This window comes from Haplochromis burtoni, unplaced genomic scaffold (genome assembly GCF_018398535.1).
Source record: "Haplochromis burtoni strain Fernald_Lab_line unplaced genomic scaffold, NCSU_Asbu1 Contig_4, whole genome shotgun sequence".
Taxonomy (NCBI): Eukaryota; Metazoa; Chordata; class Actinopteri; order Cichliformes; family Cichlidae; genus Haplochromis; species Haplochromis burtoni.
Window position 1 is genome coordinate 4,245,814 of NW_024582365.1, and position 20,787 is coordinate 4,266,600.

The window sequence follows — 20,787 nt, forward strand, 5'->3', positions numbered from 1 at the left end:
AGTGGGCAACAAACTGTCGATTCAAGAAGCAAACTTACCTGACCAGTAACAGTGGGTCAGACACTCAGGTCATACACGGGTAGTGCACAAATGATGGCATTTTTATTTCCAGCCTGCACGACAACTGAATTAATGCCCACAATCGCGCTTCATTTTTTTTATATATTCTTGAAAATGATGCAACACCGAGTAATAAAAGCAGACCCCAGATATTAAATATCGCGCATCCTTCATTGTTATCAATAAGTAGCGCCAAGTTCGACTGCAAAAAGGCCCAAAGGCAGCAATTAGAATATTTATAGATTTCAAGTTGAGCAAAAGTGGTTCGCGAAAATGGATGTATCACACATTAATTTCCTGGATTAATTACAAGATTGTGTGTGTGTGTGATTGTGTGTGTGTGTGTGTGTGGGGGGGGGTGTTTGTGAGGCCACCCCAAGAAAAGCCAGTGTTATAACGTGAGTAATACTCCTGCATCATGCTGTGTGTCTCGTGCTTAATTGTATATATCCCATATTGTTATTGCAGCATTGCTTTCGTATTTCTACATCATACACAAGGGAGAAGCACATGCCAAAAATATGCCAGACTATTGCTCTAACTTTGTTCCAAAGAGGTGGGTGTGCTGTCTGTGCCTGCAGGTGTGTGTTGTGCTGCTTTGATGTGTGTGTCTGTGGGCTTGGAAACAATGCAGAGGTTAAGAGGTTCTGCAGGCCTTTCCAGCAGGCTGCTCTCTCCTATGTGGTTGCTTCCCTCTGCCAGCTATGTCCTGCACCTGTCTGACCTAACACTGCTTGTAATACCATTTCTTTCCTGTGTGCTGCTCTCTGCATTGTGTCCACACACACTGAGGTTGCCCTATAATGACAGGCACAGGCGAAAACAGAATAATGTAATACTGATGTAAATGTTATTCGGTGCTTTACAAAAGAGAACGCGAGAGAGAGAGAGAGAGACTACACGCAAAGGATGCAGTGCTTTGAAAAGTTATTTCTACCACTGCAACTGTTTCTCATCTGATTAATGATTAAGACAATACCAACTTTTTTCCCCCAACTGTTATCAAAGGAAGCATGAAGCTAAGTAAGAAGCAACTAAGATTCAAGTCTTACATGTTTTTTCCTATTTCAGAAATCTGACTGTAACAGCTGTCTTCCAGATTAACAGTACAGGGAAAAATCTGTAGCTTTACACAGCAGGAAGGCTGCTTTTGGTAAACAGTATCGGACAAGGTGTGGCCTGACAAGCAGGTGTGTTCTCTGACTGTCAACAAGTGACACCACAATGTGTGTAAGAGCAGGTTTGCTACCAGTCTGTCTACATTAACTATATCTACAAACACAGATGTCCAGCCTTTTCTTGTCTTAATAACAGCTTGCCCCAAAGCCTGTCCTTGTGTCCGCGTCTGGCCAGCAAGTGTCATTCAGCTCATGTGCTCTGCACTATAAGCCAGAGTCTATCTGTCTATCTTGGCTTGATTTTCAACAAGATACTGGATTGTCACTGTGGTGTCAAGGTGGTGTTTCTGGACAAACAAATCAAATGGTATTTAGTTTGATAAAAGAGATAGCATAAAGCTTTTTAATGACCCAACCAGTTGGATTTAAATTCAGATTTTTAAAATTTAAAGCAAGCAAGGAGTAACAGCATTATTTAAAACAGAAAGTCAGTAAATTAATATGGTATATCATGAATACAAAGAAAGTCATCAGATTTTGTTATGACTGGGAAACAGAGTTAAATTGAGTTTGGGCAGTCAGGGGCAGAGCAGTCACTCTTCAGTGTAATCTGGGGATGCTTTACCTCCCTGTGTTCATCTACCACGGTGTATATAGTTTTATATTTCTCTGCTTTAATAACTCAGACAGTGAATAATATATATGTTTTAACTTGTACCATTAGGTCTAATAATTCCAGACTAATATCAGATATAGAATATATAACATTTCATGGGGTTTCTACTGATAGTATCAATGACTTTTCCTCTTTTTTGTCATTTAGACAACACAAATGGTAGAAAGTTATGGAGAAAAACAGATCAAAACTGAGCCAGAGACTCCACACTGTTTCATTACGGAAGGTAAATTGACTATGACTGGAGTATGGAAGCTAGTTTAATATTCTCCCACCTTCTGATAATATCATTAGAGTGTGTATATTATTCCTTTAAAATGTAAATGAATCCCCTTTTAATTAAAATATTAAAAGGACTAGTCAATGCATATGTATTACTCATATTCATAATACTGCCTCCTTCAGTGTAGTTAAACACCGCCTTTCTGACACAGAATTTGACCGTAATACACAAGTGAGTCCACTTAAAGAAAGCTTTTTTCTGCATGCGGCCATATTTAGAGCATAGGATTGTCACCACGGATCAGATCTGGTTATAGTTTCTGTACAGTCTGTCAGATGATATCAGTCATAGGCCTGTTCTTGCTATAAGGACTGTAAGGTTGATATGAGGTCACTGATGCACACATGCCAACCTGAACCTCCCGACCGTCCCCACCCCTACTCCAACAGACACCTGCGCTTCTGGGGAAAAGATTCTATTTACTTTTATAAATGTGATTATTGCATAATTCCTTTTCACCCTTATCTAAATCCCCTGTATGGGTATATTTGAAATTCATTTTAAAAAAGAAAAAAAAAAAAAACTCTTTCTTGAGCACGTGGTTAGAGACAGCTACAAGTGAATATTAGTTTAATTCCCAGCAGAGGTATTTTGGATTTTAATAGGTCTTTTACCCTTTGAGCCTGACAGAATAGTTGGCTGATTGACTGCACAGACTAAGCCTGGATCCAGCCCCAGGCACCCGTCAGTGCTGTCTTTGCTCACTGACCACGTAGACATCTAAATTTTGTGAGAGTGGCAGTCATCTGCACAGAAGGCAGCTTTAGCACTGAGTACTCTAAATGAACTCAGCAATTTGTGGGCTGGAAAGCACTAATGTACAGTTACTTAGAGTGTGTGTAAAGTTATTAATATTTTGTTACAAGCCATTCTCTTGTTTTTCCATGAGCCACTGAGCCTCACTTGCTATTATACCACACTCCCATGTGATTACGGAAACTGTATCAGCAAATATACAACCCCTAGTCCTTCACCAAATATAGATAGCTTGAGGTTGCTATTGCAGTCAGAACACATTTTCTTTGGTGCTTATTGTTGCACCTTTATGATTAGAAGTTTATAGTACATAGTCACATTTGGCACAGTTATTGCCTCCTGAAGTTAGCTTGACTCCGAGCCATTAGACTTTATAGTTTTTGTCATTTTTATGGATGTGTCTGTGCCCCATTAACAAAAGCTGGAACTTTTCTAGTTGAGAGGCAAAATATTTATGTTTATCCTTAGCTGTTTGCATGCAAAATGTGGATGGTTTTAGGCAGAAGACTGACAGGTCACCAGCATACTAGACAAGTTGTCTCTGGCTCTGCTTTCACTGCTATAATCGGTGCATCATTGCACAAAACAGTAGCAAGTAAATCACTGAACTATACTGTGATTAATCAAGAAGTAAGTTTTTCTTACTATCCACATTGGCTAACATGAGTGATGTAGAAGAAATTGTCCCATGAAGAAACATTTAATAACCCCTTTAGCACATTAGCAATAAAAGCCTTAAATGGAGAGAGCGATCATCAACTTTTACCATGTCTGGTTTAATAAAAAAGTTGAACAGACAAGTGCAGGTTCTGCCATCATCAGATTGGCATCTATGAAAAATAACTTGTTGACTGAATTACCAGTTGTTTTGATAAAACGCCGTAAGTTTTCATTCGTATTTTTAGTCCCCCTGTAAAGAGTGAACCTGCCAGGAACGTGTGTGCAGTAAGGTGAATGTGTCCGGGGAGAGTGCTACAAGATGCAGAGAGGGTGTCAGCATATAGGAATACAAGACATCTGGTTCAGTTTATCTCTTTGATGCATGGTCTCTGCTTGCCTTTATGTAAAAATCACTAGATGCTACTGACTGCTATTCATATAACAGCCCCACCTCCACCTACCATCCACATGTGGGTTCTGAGTTTACTTACATATAGGAGGGAAGTTATTGATAACTTTACTGGATATGATACTGAAATAAAACAGTAAAATGAAAATGACTCAAATACTAGAAATGAATGGCGATGTGGAGCACCTATGGCTATAGTCCTTATTGCAGTGGCCCGGGTGCCTTCAACCAACCCCCATCTCTCCCCATTTTCCTGGCTGCTTTACAATATCCTATCTAAAAAAAAGGCCCAAATGCCTCATAAATATATTAAATACCAAGTACTTGAATGGAAAAAAACTTAAATAAAGCAGTGTTTAATTTGAATAGAGCGGATTTTCTCAGAAAATCAAAATTTGTATGAAAAACAAAGTGCCAGTGACAGAATAAGGGCAGGCTAGATGACTGAGGCTGCCTTGGACAGTAAACACACCAACCACTGGAGACTTGGCCTCACTATTGTGCTGCCCTGGCCCATGCATGGGACTTATTGCATATCATATCAAGTTACCATCAGCAGTAGAATTTAACAATGCCTGTGGTGTGTGCGCGTGTGTCTATGTGGGTGTATTGTAGAGCTGGGCGATAGAACGATAACGATATGTATCGCGATATAACTTTTACTCGATAGAGAAATGAAGCTATCGCGATAGACCTCGCCGCTCTTGTCCTCTTAAAAAAAAAAAAAAAAAAAGGTCAGCCAATCCAAACTAAGTAGCGCAGAGCCGAACCAATCACAGCCGCAGCGTCACGTTGCGTGACTTGTTATGTACAGCACAAGTGCCAAGCCGCACGTGTGTTTGTTTGGGAAGCAGCCAGCGGGTAATGGAGGAAATGAGTGTGCCGACTAGAAAAATCAACCGAGCGTGACCGAAGAGAAAACAGATGATGGTTCCAATGCCGGAGAGATTGTCAAACGGAAGAGCCATAGAAGTTCCGTAGTGTGAAGGTATTTCGGCTATTTCAAGTCTGACAAAAAACAGAGTAGCGTGCACTGTAAATTGTGCCGAAAGCAAGTCTGGAAATACAATAAACTGGTGCATGCGTCACACTGTGCGCCACGTTATTGTTTCGGTGAAATGAATTTCTACAATACTGTTACTGTTAGTTCTACTCTCTGCAGTGTTTAAATGCTTACATATACACACAGTTACTGTCTGTCCACACATACGACTCGGTTCTGCTTCTATGCCCCAGCTTTGTTTACTTTTTCCCACCGAGGCTTCTAGACTTCTGATTGGCCAACATTTCTGCACGGTTAGGAATCTAGCGCCACCTGCTGCTTTGGCATGTTCATAGCAGCGTTTTCCTTCATTTCTGCCTTTATGTGTGGACGGGATTATTTTTTAAAACGAAAACGGAAAATCTCCGTTTTCAAAAATACCCGTGTACGTGTGGACGTAGCCTCAGTCTCTGACTGGAAGAGCTAATTCGTCATTCGGCTTTTGTCAAACTAAAGTAACTGTTAAAACTGTTTGAAAAGCTCAGCTATACAACAAGGAGAGATTGAGAATTTCCTTTTAGTTCTCAGTTTATTTGATATTGACAAAAGTTAGTCAGTTTTGTCTGTTATTCTGTAAAACAAACTAAGATTTATTTTTAGAATTAATATTTTGTTTCTAAGTGGAATTGACAATTTAGTAGTCTGTTTCGTTTGTTCTATTTTGAAACTTAAACGCTTTAGTGGCTGCCTTTTGTGTAGTTTGCAATATTTGCCTTTATTTATCTGAAAAAGTCTCATGTTCCTTAAGTACATCTACCCTGTTGAACTTATTATGGGAAATAATATTTAAATAAAAACAAGGTGCTGATTATTTCACATTTTACTTGTGAGCAACGGCACATTTAAATCTTATGAATATAGTTATTTGGCTTATATCGTGATAGATATCGTTATCGCCTGAAATGAAAAAAACATATCGTGATATGAAAAAATCTCATATCGCCCAGCTCTAGTGTATTGGTGTGTGTGTGTGTGCATGTGCATCAGTTACATGCACACACTTCGAAGTGCACACTTGCATGACAAATCAGCAACACCCTCAAACAGTGTGTGTCCAGAGGAAATGCATCAGCTCTTCTCTTCCTTTCTCTTCCTTTTTCCACTCCCAGCACCACAGCTCATCAGGGACTTATTGTACAGCACCAGCCTGTCTGTGTACTGCAGCAACATGAAGTGATCAGGAGAAACACTCACTCACAGAGACATAAAAACCTTTGTTCCCTTCAAAACATGGGAATCTTTGTCCCAGTGCAGACAACTCTAGAGAGTGATGCAGTGTTATTAGCATTCTGCGCCCACATGAATTTCTTTCTGTTGGGGGTGTATAAATATACACACTGCGCAGTAGCCATAGCAGTTATTGAATTGTAATCATTACTTGGTTGATTACAATTCCCCACTCTAAGCCTAGTGAGGTATAGTATAGTACTGTGAATATTTTCAGGAAATTCTCTTTCACTTGACAACAAATGCATCAGTTCTCTTGCAATACTATGGCAACACTAACCTCATAACTCGAGTTAAAAATGGTTTCTTCTGGGCATCCTATTGCCAACTTAAAAATCAGACCAGCATAAACAGATCAATAAACACTCAGAGGGTGTAAACAAATCAGTTGCTGGGTGCAGAATTGCGCCATCAGCTTTCCATTAGTCACGCCATCTCATATCTGATACTTTTTACTAATAGAGGCAGGCTGAAAATATTCAGTCTTCACCTTCACAGAGCTATCATCAAGGATGCTGTTCTTCCTTAAGAAATGTAAAAACCTTTCAATTAGAGAGTTGGAGTTGTTTTGGGTTTCAAATGTCAGCACTTTATATTTGTGGAGGAGAGAGCATGAACCTCCCAGTTAAACACTGTATATAATTCTTCTGGTGATTTAGCCAAATGTTAATGGATATTGTTTACTGCCTCTACAAGTGCTGCCAAATCACATCCATTGAAAGTAGATATGCTGACTTAACGTAATTACGTTCCAGGAGCACTACCTCCTTTCATTTGATGTAAATATTGCAGATTTCACCTGTCTGAACTACAGCTGGTATGAGCAGACTAGATGTGAGCTAGCTGTGTAAAGTAAAATGAAAGCATACTGACCACTCACTAAAATATAATGCTGTGTCGCTTGAATTACAGCAGCTGTGTGTACATGTGTGTCTTTAGCCTCTGGCTCCACACCAAGACAATTTGGAGCGGAATACAGGCTGTTCCTGGACAGACAGCAAACTTAGGAGTGAATACGACTTTCTTGCAAACAACATAGATTGAGTGAAAGCAAACTAGCACATTCTTGACACGCTCTTTTAGTCGAGCATTAGCCCATTAGTGATTCACATGATACGCAATTCATCTTCAGTTGATGAAATCAAAGAGATACTACGGAGTAGAAAAAAAGTAGTGTTTACTGTATAAAATTTGCAATGACACTAAATAGGCCTTTTATTTTAAATAGTTAAATAGTTGGTTATGGCCACTTACAACTATTTGTTATAATTATAGTGCTTAACTAGCTGTAGCTGAGTTTTTGGACTCCAATGCATAACCATTTGAGCCAAAAGTAAAACATGTCTGATTGAGAAAGACTGTAACATGGAATAAAAAGCCCATATATACATTATAGGAGGTGACTGAACTAAAAAAGCCCTCTTTCTGTGTGAAATGAACATTAAAGCCAAAAGCAAGGAGTTTTACGGCCATTAACTGTCCACTATATTTAACAAAAATAGTAGTTAAGTTAAAGCTAAAAATAGAAAAAAACTACATAAAAAAAAAAAAAATGTTAATCACAGTACCCGACAACTATCTTTTTGTAAGCCGTAGCAGTGTTTTATGACTGCACTGCTAACACTTAGCCAATTTCATCTGACGGGTTTCATATTAATATGGCTGTCTGAGACCTTTAAAGAGAATCTCGAGTCAAATCCAGCTTTAAAAATACGTTTCCCTAATGTCACATTGGTGTTCTCTGCTTGAGTAGCTGCTCAGTTCGGGAACATGCACCTCGTTGGCAGCTGTCAGAACCTGTAGGATCAAGGAAGCTGCTGTATTTTAATCTAATGATGCAACAAGTTGTTTTGGTTTAACATTATACTAGTAACGTGTTATTAGTACACTGTATCACAGTGATCCAAGTTTTTTTCCCCCCTACAGAAGACGACTTGTTCATGTTTGTTGTCATTAATGTCAAACAGAGTGCAACACAGATGCAGAAGGCATTAGCTCTTTGCTGTTAGTGGGTCCCAAATTCCCCTTTTATATTACTCGGGTGCTGATGTCTGTCGCAGAGCCATCAATATTATGCATTTTACTTTGTGGTGACCTAGTGGAGCATAGAAAAGACTTGACAAACAAGGGAGAAAGTAAGATGTGAGATTTTTATGAGTATAATACCGGATTATTTCACACCAAACATTACTGTATTATTGCCTGCATTTTTCTTCCATCTGAAATAAAAAGTCCTCTCAGATTAATAAAAATTATTTATAGTTTTAAAATGTGAATTTATGATTTGGTCTTTTCAGTTGCTCATACTTTAGTTAAGCGTCTGTACTTAGAAACATTATACATTTAGGCATTTATATTTATAAAGGCCCAGTCAATTTAAAAGAAAAAAAAATGTTTTTTTGTTTTGTTTTTGTGGCATTTTCACTACATGTCACTACATGTCTCATAACAAATCTTTAAAGAATGCCAAACTGAAGCATTTCGTAACTTTTATCAGTAACATATCTCATCAGATATGTTAAAGAAAAAAAAGTATGCCACGTCTCCTGGGTGATCCAGATGTTCTTCAGATAGGATACGATTGATCCTGTAACAAAAACCTTATGCTTCCTGTATAAGACTGATTGGTAAATCCTTTTATATATTATTTAATTAGTTGCCACAATACATTTTCCCCCCAGTTTGGATAATTCTATTGTACAAAAATCAAGTGGTTCTCTCATTCTTAAATTACGAAGTGATGTGACGGGAAGATGCACTGAGGACCCTATTAAATGACAGGTGACTGACAGACTGACATGGGATCAGTCTTTGTACAAAAATCAAATACTGCTGTGCAGGGATTTGAACCTCACTGGTACAGAGTAAATAACATTACTGATGATTAGTTAACAATGTATATCCGCATCAATACTGCAGCAAAAGGAAGGCGTATAAAGAGGGGAGGATAGAGCCCGAGAGGAACGACTGGAGACATGAAAAGCAAAAACACGAAGGAGGGATAAGAAGAAATATGGGTCAGACCGAGAAAGACAGGGAAGGCTCAATGTAAATCAGAATGTGTAAACATGTACAGGCCTAATCTCATTATCCCTCATCCTCCTGGGCCTGTGATCAGATGCTTGATTAAAGCAGGAGATGAAAGAAGAGAGGTAGAGGACAGAGATGGAGGTAGGTGGGAAGGAAAGGAAATACGGGATGCCTAAAACAGACCGAGTATCCTTTGGAGAAGAAATAAATTGCAAATCGCACTGTTTTGAGTTACAATAAATATAAAACAAATATAAAGACTGCAGTAAAGATTGCAGTGTGTAGTATGCATTAAAAGCAGTGTAGCATTTACTGACACAAAGGAAGGCATTTTCAGGTGACCTGAAAAAAAAATTAGCTGTATATTAAAGCAAATGATGCTGCATTACGTGGCATTTGAGGATAATATATCAGAATTACTACATACGTGTGGACTAAATGATTTTTTAAAAGACAATTTGTAAAATTGTGGCCATTGTTAACAGAGTAAATGGAGTATGACCATAAAAACATCTTAAAATTTTCAGCATTAATGTTAAAAAAGACATCTATATAAACAAATAATGTTGAAAAGTGTTGTTATTGCTTGATTTGCTAGAGAAGATAGCCAGAGATAATGTTTACACCCAATTCACGACTGATCCTGCATTTCATCCTTTTTTATAATTAATGACTGTCCTCTAAATGGTTATACAGTAGGTCTTAAGGCCTGTTACAGTCTCCATATTTGGGAAACTATGCGATTGAGTTCCGGTTGCTGCAGATTTTGTCATCAGATGGTGAGTGCGAGGCTCAGTGCGGGCATTCGCATGCCTGCCAATTTTTTGCAACTACGCAAACATGCCTGTTTATACACTACACTGCACTACAACACACCCACTACACAATCAGGCATACAGGAATTACTTGTACATAGTGTCTACTATTGCTGTCTTCACCTTTGTCGGCAACAGAGTATAATCCCCGTTTAGAACAAAAGCAATTCCCTTCAGTACCTGTGAACTCTTTGAGGAAATATAATATAATATAAATATAGTTCCACTACGACTCTAAAAAATTGCAGGTGTAGTAGTGGAAAGGAAATCCCCGACAACCACTAGACTTTTTTTTTATTCCTATTCCACACTCACTTTCAGTATTGCCTAATTTTTAGCTAAGCAGCAAATGATTTAATTGCTTTCTAAAGATTTTGTGTGTGTGTTTCCAAAGATCATAAACTGTGATGTGTGCGTACTGGGGTACTTTTTAGTTACGTGAGCAGAAATCAACACATAGTTTGTATCCTGAGAAGCAACCCAAACCAAATCCTTTCTCTCTAGCAGATAATTTCCTTTTTTTATTACACTTTCTTTTTTATTTAAAAGGCAATATTAATATTAAAATTAAATGGGTATTATGTGTTACACGGGCTATATCCAACACAGTGTTATTTTTCAGTAAAATTACTAGAAAACTTTGCAAGAGCACAGCCCATTTAAATTTAATTCCAGTGAACCATTAAAACTGCATTTACAATTCAGACATTCTCCCGCAGAGAGTTCACCTTCACACACACACACACACACACACACACACACACACACACACACACACACACACACACACACGTTTATAAATGAGTAGAAAATTTATTTAAAAAAATAAATAATCAAGTGCTCTGAGTCATTGAATGTGGGCCAGTAAGCTAGTGGCATTTCACACTTGAAATACTTCCTCATTCTGTTAGAGCAGACACCATGAAATAGCCTATAAAGGTGTTGTCAAAACAGAGTCTGACCTGCTCTTAAACTGCATGCAGTGCTGTTACAGTAACTCTAGACACATCAAATGACAACTTAATTTCAGGTGTGGGCAAAGATTTCTTGAGCACTGTTCATCTGGGCCGCCCTTAAGTAGCTTTCCTTCCCATCTTCTTTTTGCCTGGCTTGCTTTGAAATGCTGATACCATCCTCAACTTTTCCACTTATTCAACCTTTTTCTTTCCTGCTGATTTTCTGATCCATTTTCGTCTTCACACCTCATCATCCAATTCAAGCCAAGATCCCCACACTTCTCCTTTTACCCCCTACCCTCATCCCTTCTTCGCTCGGTGGACCAGCACAGCTCTTCATTAAAACAGATGTCAGGCATCTGTCAACATCCAGGCCAGTCTTGGCATGATTGATTTTTGGCCCACCTGCGTCTTTCGTAATGACCAACTGTCAGTTGTTTTACTGCCCGCACTGCCTTGCCTTAGTATTGCCTGTCACTGAGGCTAAATCTCTCAGCCCAGACCCACAGGGCATTATCTATTTGTCCTCAGATAAAATTTATGTAGGTACACCAAAGAACCAGCCTCTTTCCTACAATCACATTGTCTTTAAGGATGGTTATATCTGGGACATAAATCGCTTGCATTCTGTCAGTAAACCTAATATACGGCATACTTTAAGTTTCAATTATTTTGAAACAATGAGTTTTTGGACAGAAGCTTATAAATGTTTGGGCTTGCAATGTGTGTTCAGACGCTGAGGCTTCAGACGGTCTAGAGCAGAATGAAATGGCGACACAATAGAGCACTGACAAGACACATTTGTGGCAACACATTCTCCTTTTTAACTTTCATGCTTTTAATTTTTTATTTGAAAATTCATTTACCCACTCAAGTTCTTAAGGAGGCAGACAGCTAAATAAATAAATTACATTTTTAAAAAACCACAAACAATTACCCCAATAAACAACCGGTGATAGATTTAGGCAATTCATAACAGCTGTTATTTCTGTCCAGTTGTATTACAGTAGTTGTACACAGCTGAATATCTCTGGACTGCAGAATATGTATAGGGAAGTTGCTGACAAGCGAACTTTAAATAAATAAGAGGAACAAGCTTGAAGATCTAATGTTTTTACGATGTAAATATGGCTTTATAGTTCATCCAGCATGAAAAATGTGCTTGCTCAAGTACATAGCATGGGGCTGAGCAATAGGCTGATAGCTAACACTGATGTCAACATTATACGGTGCTGCAGTACAATATAATTAGGTATTATTCCAGAGGAAAATGGCTTAATTTTGCCTTCATAAACTAGTTTTCCTAATTTGAGAACTATTTTCTATACACATTTAAACTCTACCGCATCCTTGGATTCGATGTGAGAAAGAGCAGATTTCTTACACTGTAGCAAACCCATAAAACAAAGTCCAAACTAATCAATCAGGGCACAAATCTCAACTTGAACAGTAAATTTGATCAAGACATTTAAATTTGACCTTGCAGGATTTTGTTTCGGCCACAAGATGTAACTTCTTGAGTTGAGTTCAGACTTCAGTGTGACTCCAAAACATCAGATGATGAAAAACATGTCAGGAAACCTTATAAAAAAGCTTCATGTCCTGTGGCAGCGTCCAGACTGAGTGAAGATGTATAACAGCAGCTTCAAACTAGAGACAGCGTGAAAGAAGGGGCGCATCACTTCCTCTAGCTGTACTCACCTGGATGTCAAGCTTTTTTGATGATGTACAGAAACAATGTACAGCTTCCACATCTGGAACCCAGGCAAGTCTGAGGATTCTACTCTCTACTCTCTATTTATCGTTTCGTCACCCTTTTCCTCTTCTTCCCTTCCTTTCGTTCCCTTCTTGCTTTCTTAATCTCCTCTCCTTGCCCTCTTTCTTTCCATCTGCCTGGCAGGAGCAACTCAGAGTCCATGGAGAGCAGGGATGCAGCAGAAGGCATCTTTGAAAGAGAGCTCTGGCTACAGACCTTTCATCTAGTGCTATACCTGGCCAAGGCAGGCTGCAGGGTACCTTGGCTGTCAGAAGACATACACTCGATGAGGGAGGGCGAATGAGACAAGAGGAAAGGGAGAGGAATAAATGTAATGGAAGAGAAACAGGCAAGCAAAGTCTAAAAAGAAAAAAAAATGTAGTTTTAATAATATATTTATGATTTTGTCAAGCCCGCAAACATGAGAACGAAATAAGGATGAGTGAGGAATAGACATCAGAGGAAAAATGGGGAGAGCAGACAAGAGGGACTCAAAAGTAGAGCAGAATGATGAGAGACTGGACTCCTGCGGTTCAAACATCTCACCCAAATTTCGTTCTTTCACCTGAAAGTCAAAACCACTGAAAGTGCTTTTATTTGACTTTTGAATATATATTACTGTAATCACAGGCTCTTATTTCACTAAAAATATCAAAATGTAATAAATAAAATCGAATAACCTTATGAGATGTGTTAATTGGGGTTATTAATGCAGTAGCAGTTGGATCAGTTTTTAAATGTTAGGTATATGGTGCTGTGTAAAAATCTACATAATAACCAGCCAACCAAAGAAATAGTGTGCTAGGTGGATGGAGAGACGACAAAGGAGGAAACAGGCAGCTATTAAATGCTCCAGGGAGACTAGCCAGGTACTCCCAGTTGGACTGATTAACTCCGCCTACCAGGAAGCTACAAGGCAACACAGAGGGACAAACTGGGGGAAACATACTGCAGACCCAGCCAGGGCAGAGCGCCGTCACAGTGAGTTAAAGGTTGAAAGTTGATAGAGGTGTAAACACTATGTCAGAGTAAGGGACTGCACTGAAATGACTGCTGTTCATTCAGAACCTAGACTCTGTGCTGAACAGACCATCACACATTTGGCACTGTTATGGTCTACATTATTTCAGCCTGCCACTGCTTGGCCTCTTGCATCTGCTGCAGAGTATGTCTCCTTGACAGGCAAAGACTGCGTGCTTAGAGAGTGTGTTACCACGACAGGAGGCAAGTGGGGAGAAGGGTAGTTAATGTGTGTGTGCTTTTGAGAGCTTATATGTGTAAAATTCTTCTAAAAACAGGCTGCATGTTTCTTTTGGTAAGGCACATAATAACTCAAAAGCCTTCCTTTGACAGCAACTGTCTATAGCCGTGAAAGACCGTGAGTTTGACAAATGGATTCTCTTATAGCCGTCTACCTGGTTCTGCATGGGGAAATCAGACAAGAATGCTGCAAGGCAGCACTGTCCTTAGTCCTAAATGCCATGTCTGGGAACACAGACGAGGATCATTACTGAGCTGGACCGTGTAGTTAAAGCTGACAAAATGTCGTTTACCTCAGACATAGCCGGCCCTCTCAATTGTCTGTATCAAAGAGGAGAAAATGGAAATGTGTCTTTTAAGTCAGAAGGTATTTAAAGTGTAATCTGTTCTTGAGAGGTCATCATTAAACAAACAGTGTTTGCCGACAGAAAAAAGTCTGGCTTTCCATACTTTTTATCTCTCTGTTCCTCCTCCCCTTTGTATCAAAGACAACCTTGGACAGGATCATATTAAATGCTTCACATCAAACGACAGGGTAACCATGGAAGCCAATCTGTTTCATAAGTAAAAAAAAAATCTTTACAGAAGCAGATTTTTTGTGTTTGCACCACTCTGTGAAGCCTTACGAGCCTAAGGACAGCAATAAATAAACATTTTAAGTGAAAATTTGCGCTCAACCAACAATGTTCTATAATCTTTCCAACTGATGGAGAAAAAGGGTCTATATCAAAATACCTGTGATTCCTGAGATGTAAAGCTTTTGTTTGCAATGGAAATACAGAGATTTTCTGAAAATACAAATCTTTTGACATATTCTTTTACACAAAGCAGCTCTCCTTTTTCTTACAATGAATTATTAAAGAAAAGCCTGTAAAATGAAACTGAAAAATTCATTAAAGACAAATCTTGCTACTGGTGCAAAAAACCTCTCATATCCCTCCCTTTAAAACTATTCTTCAACACCAGCGTGGGAGAACTGCATTTCCACTTAAACTGTGTATAATGAAATTAAGATGCTTCACCATTCCAAACACTAGAGAATTTTATAAATGCAGTATTAATCCACCGGGGGAAATTATGTGCTGTTAGCTGCTTTTGTCATGAGAATATGCGCTAGGGAAACCCAGTCGACCGGTTTTAAATTACTTGAGTCTGAGGAGGGAATCTAACAAGGCCCCAGACTTCAGCTCCAGTCCAACAAGTGCATTATGTTTTCACTTGGTGGGGGGGCTGAGATGGCTGCCAGGCTGCCAGGCTCTCGGGCAGGGTGGCAGCTTAACAAGGAAAACCATTTAAGACATGAATGAACACATCCTCTGAAAACACATGTCAGCTTTAGCCAGTATTTTGAGTCAGCATGGCTTCTCTATTGTGTGTTTGATTCTTAATAATGACCTCGGTGTCACTTCTCTCTCTTTTAAATCCTCTACCTGAGCAAACCTAGAAGGAGAGAACAGGCGCTCAACAGCTGAAAAGAATGTCTAATGCTGTTATGAAAACATAACACAGCACTCACTTCTTATAGGTCAAAGTGAAGTTGAGGTAACGGTTCTTCGACAGAAAAGACAGAAAGGTAAGAATAAAGGCAAGGGCTTTAATAAACAGATAATTGCCTACGGATTCCTAGCACTTGGCTAGAATGACAGAGAGCTGCTGACAGAGATGTGGGTTCGGGTTGGCGAGTGAGAATCACGAGAAAAGATCTTGGATAGTGGAGTTAAAAATAGAGCATGAAGTGGAGGAGGGAGAGGAAGCGGGGAGGGGGACGTACCTGTGGGCTTGGAGGCAGCCTAGTTAGCAATGAGCAGCACCACTGTGGACGTTGATGGGCTTGAGGAGACAAAGAGCGGGGGGGGCAAGTGTGGGGTTGCGAAAGATGGGGAGAAATGGAAAAGGAGAGGAAAGGATGAGCATAAAATAAGGGGAATATTAGGCAACAGACAATGAGCAGGATACGGAAAGGAATAGGGAGGTTGGGGAAGGTAACGAGAAAACAAGTCAGATTAGCATGAAACCCCTTTTCTGAGTCAGAAACAGACAATAATTTCACAGTAGGCTGCGGATAGAAGCAGGATTGGCAATAGTCTGCAACTGATGCACACACACAAGCACAAATTGCAGATGATAGTGCTGGAGATTCCATAATGAATTCTTCCAGCAGCTACACGTTTATATAGACAATACAGCCTTATTGATTAATGCATTATTTCATGGCATGTTGCCTACTATCTAAGAAACAGTCACTCCTAAATAAGGTAGCCCTCCAAGTTTTTGGCTTTGTGCTTATTCAGTTTAAGATAGATGAACGGGCCTGTAAAGTCATTTTCACAGACGGTTGTTGCTTCTCTGTCGCCACTTTCCTTCAAACATTCAGACAACACCACAAGTGTTCATGTTTCTCTAACACCAGATCTTATTTAATTTTTTGTGTCTGCCTAGCAGTCTGTGTTGCTTAGGCCTCGCCACACTCAGTCATTAGTAGACAGTTCATTTAAACGATTGCACATGGTGACTGTAATCTGGATTCAAGATGATAACACTTCATCTAGACAAACAATTGAGCCATCGGGTGCTTTACAAATTAGACGCGCGTTAAATCAAGTGCTACAAGTTTTTAAAAAGGACCTCACGTTTTATTAAAAAATTGAATACTCATCGTGCACATGCTGAAATTATTAACAGACCTGAAGAGATTTGCTCAAAGCTTCTGGTAAGCCACCTGTCATAATTTCAGATTTCATATAAATAAATAACAACAATTCAACAGAGATGTGGCTTTAGAGAAGCTAGACAAATATTGACACCAGGAGGTAGTGAAAGAAAAAAAAAGGCAACAGTCCCATCATGGACAATTGATGTATTGCATTGTTTACTTCAGGGCTAGCCAGGTGCAGCGTTACGTTTTTGTCAGGGAGATCTAATCTGAGAAAACAGAACACATGGCCCATCATTTGGTTCCTAATAAGCTATTGTTCCCATTGTTCAGGAGGGATTCCAGTGAGTCATATATGAGCGACAGAAAGGGGACTTGGCAGGAGAAACTGTGCTGAGCAGCTGTATTGAAAACATCTTGGGATTTCAAAGCCTAGAATGTGGATTCTGAAGATTTTGTAATAACAAGAAAATTAAGAATTAATAGATTATAAATATATAAAAGAAAATACTGCTGATCCAAATCTTGTAGATGCTCAATGTATCACAAGAACTGATAGTGATGCTCATTTTTTCCCCTCATAACTCAGTCACTTAAACACATTTATACAGTGAGTAAAATATAAAAAAAAACCCTGCCTTATCTCAATGACAAGAACATAATGAGATTCAGAGTAACTATTCTAAAAACCTGGATACACGTGTATCCACTTACTTGTCGATTAGATTTATTTGCTGCAGCCTGAATAATGAATTATGGTTATAAATCACTCTGAAAGCATTCATTAGTTCTCAATACAGCTTATTATTGAGCATAACAAATTAACATGAGGTACGCTAACAAAACCACAGTTAATTATGGACAGTGTGACAATATCTCCTCCCAGTGTTGCCTACCACCACCACTTCCTTTTGATGTGCATCAATCTGCAATGATTTACCTTATTGTTTACCTTAGAAGAAACAATAAGCACCAAACAGGCCTGCTAATTGCCTTCAAAGTGATACTACGAGCTTTCATCTCCTTTCAATTCCGTATGAGTCATCATTAGTTGCATAATTAAATAAAAATAAAAAAAGGGCAACATTTTTTGTGAGTATTTGTTTTAACATGTACAGAGAGATACGCATCGAAGCCAAGCCAATTTAAATATTGTGGGAATGAGTAAATAGTGGAAACACTGAAATCCCTTACAAACCTTACACTGTTGAGCAAATGTGAAAAACAACATTTGCGTTGCAATAGCTGAAGACAGTCGACATTTATTTTGTAAAGAGTCAAATTGCGCACACTTCCCTGGATGCTTATGCTATTTGGAGTTCATTAACATAAACATTATTCTGTTAAAATATAATAATTAGCACTCACTTTCACACTCGTAAATGCAAGCTTAGAGTCTATATGTGCAAAAATTAACCATCTGCTACAGCTACTTAACTGTGGCTGAGAATCGCCTACATTTACATGGATGAGAAGGATTTATTATTTTAACAGCTTCAGTGCACAGTAGCTGTTGCACAATAAATAAATAAATGTGGTAGCACTGGAGTTTTCCTCTGGCCAAATAATACCCACTTACAATGAATGACAGTAGTGCATAAGTAGCACAATATTCAAAGCTTGTGCAGCCTTAGGTGGTGTAGAAACTAAGTGCAACAGATGTAATTAAGACATAAAAACAATGGAAGAAATTGACACTGATGTATAATTTTCATTCAACATGCCTTCTCAGCTAACGCAAAACTTTAATGGGATGTTTTTGTGACTGCAAAAAAGGTTTATGAAAAACCCTTTCTGCTGTACGATTTATATGCTAATTTATATCATTGGCAAGCAAATCCTGGAATATACAACTGATTGATAATATCCAGTTATCCTTACATTTTCTCTATGTGTACAAAGTTTTGGGTTGCAATAGCAGCTGACTAGGACACTTAGTCTTTTACTCATCATGGGCATGAATGCCACTGTAATTTGGGGGTTTGGATTATTTAATTGTAAAAAGTCTACATAGACCATTATTAAAATTTGGTTAAATGACCTTGACCAGACTCTTTTGGTTTCAATCACCAACCTTTTGGCATCTTGGCTTAATATTTTATCACTCTTCTTGACAGACATTTTATATTTTGTTTACATTAATTGGACTGTCTTTTGAGCACTTGATGCAAATTTTCAGTAAGGTTAAAGTTGAGGCTTTGGGAAAGCTGAATATTAGTCTGCTTAATTCATTCCAAAACCAGTTTTAATGTGTGTTTGGGATCATTGTCGTGTTGGAACACCAACTGTATCCAAGTTTCAGACCAACTTAAGCAAAACTGCTCCATTGCATGACCCTACCACCATACTGGTCAGTTGGTACAGTGCTCATAGGTTTGAAAGCCTCTTTGTCTTATTTAAACATTTCTCTTTTCTCCAGGAGGCATTTGGCTCATCCATGTGAGCAGCTGAAAATTTCAGTTGAGCTTGAAGGTTGATTTTGGAGCAGGTGCTTCCTGGCCCCCTCTCAGTCCATGCCAGAGCAAAGCTGGCTTCACTTCCAGTCTCCAGGTTCCTGGGATGTTCCTGAACATCCTAAGCAACATCCTTCCTCACATTTGAAAGTCTTCTTCCGAAAGACTCAAACTGTCATCCCACTTTTGTGGGGGTGTATTTATAATACCTGTATCTATATTTTTGACCCTGTGTGGATTAGAGAAAATCCTAAATAAATTCAAATTTGTGCACTCAATTCTTGTCATTAAAAATGCATGCTTTACAATTAGTAAAGTTAAAACAACCAAGCCCAAAATTACATTCATGCTCATGAAATGTAAACTTTTGACCACAATGGTGATCAACTCCTACATTGTGCTCTGTGTGTCGTTGGAGTCTCCTTTGAGGTTCAGGTGCCAGGAAACCTTCTAAAAGTCCACTAGAAAGCATCCTTCTATGTCCAAAAGGAAGCTCAACAGATCTACTTGAAGATGAAGCAGTGACGCCCCCACTTTAACGTTTTTAACTTTACTTCTATCTCAAAAACAAAGTTCAAAAACTACATGTGGAAACAATTTTGGGAGTTTGGTACCATGCAATCCAACCAAATCTCCCACAAAATACCCCTAAAGGGTCACAGTTAGGGTTGGGCCATATCATACCGTTCACGGTAATACCGGTATAATGTTGGGCAATGATAAGAAAATGAAATAACGTGATAAAGTTTTTGCACTAATAAAGTTGTGGAGTTGTAAAGTATTTTGTCTAGTGTCAATTATATCGTCGGTTATATCATTATCGCAAATTTTCAAATCTATATTGTGATAAATATTTTTGGTCATATTGCCCTGCTCTAGTCACAGTTGTGAATATTATCCAAGTCCCCAAACCAGATTAATTAATGTTATATACCCCAAAATGTAAAACATGAATGCATAATTTCATCTTTAAAATTATTTTATAAAGTAGAATTTTCCATGCGTTGAGTGTGAGTACAACATTTGGCTCCTCTGAACAGAAAAATGTATGGCAATGAAAACAAGATGTTAGCACATACATTTTTAGGGCTAACTTGGAAAATAAAGCTCATCATCAACACCATAGCAACATAACAATATATTGTAGTTTCCTCATTCGCTCACCTCTTTTTCCTCTTGCTTTTCTCTTCCACATTCACTTGAATTTTAACTTGCTGTAAAGAAAAAATCCCAAAAAACAAACTGCATCAGCCGACCATTCTCTTGCTTTGGGAGTCAGAAAAGGAAGATGGTCCAAAATCTTGGTCAAAAATCAAAAACCCACAGGATAAAACCACCCTATGAATGAAAATTGAATTCTGTCCATCTCTTTCAAGTACTAAATATGCTCTGGCAAGAGCCACAGTTATTACGCTTTGATGAGACTACTATGTTAGAACTGAGACATCACAACTCAGCTTGCTGATTTCGTCAATGTCCCTGCTGAGAAAACCTAATAGAAAAAACTGGAAAAAACTAGCTTATAGATCGATATGTTATACATTTTTTATATATACATATATATATACATACATACATACATACATATATATATACATACATACATACATACATATATATATATATATATATA

At 38.5% G+C, this 20,787-nt stretch overlaps 1 protein-coding gene across 2 annotated transcripts in view; it reads right to left on the minus strand.

Moving 5' to 3' along the window:
- mid2 (midline 2) overlaps nt 1-20,787 on the minus strand; it is a 165,886-nt gene that overhangs the window by 104,567 nt on the left and 40,532 nt on the right. The window contains exon 2 of one of the 2 annotated variants that reach the window (XM_014334759.2): nt 15,820-15,878. The exons of the other annotated variant lie outside the window; for it this stretch is intronic. The gene's annotated coding sequence lies outside the window, so the exon portion shown is untranslated. The remainder of the gene's footprint in view (nt 1-15,819; nt 15,879-20,787) is intronic. 2 annotated transcript variants of the gene reach the window in all.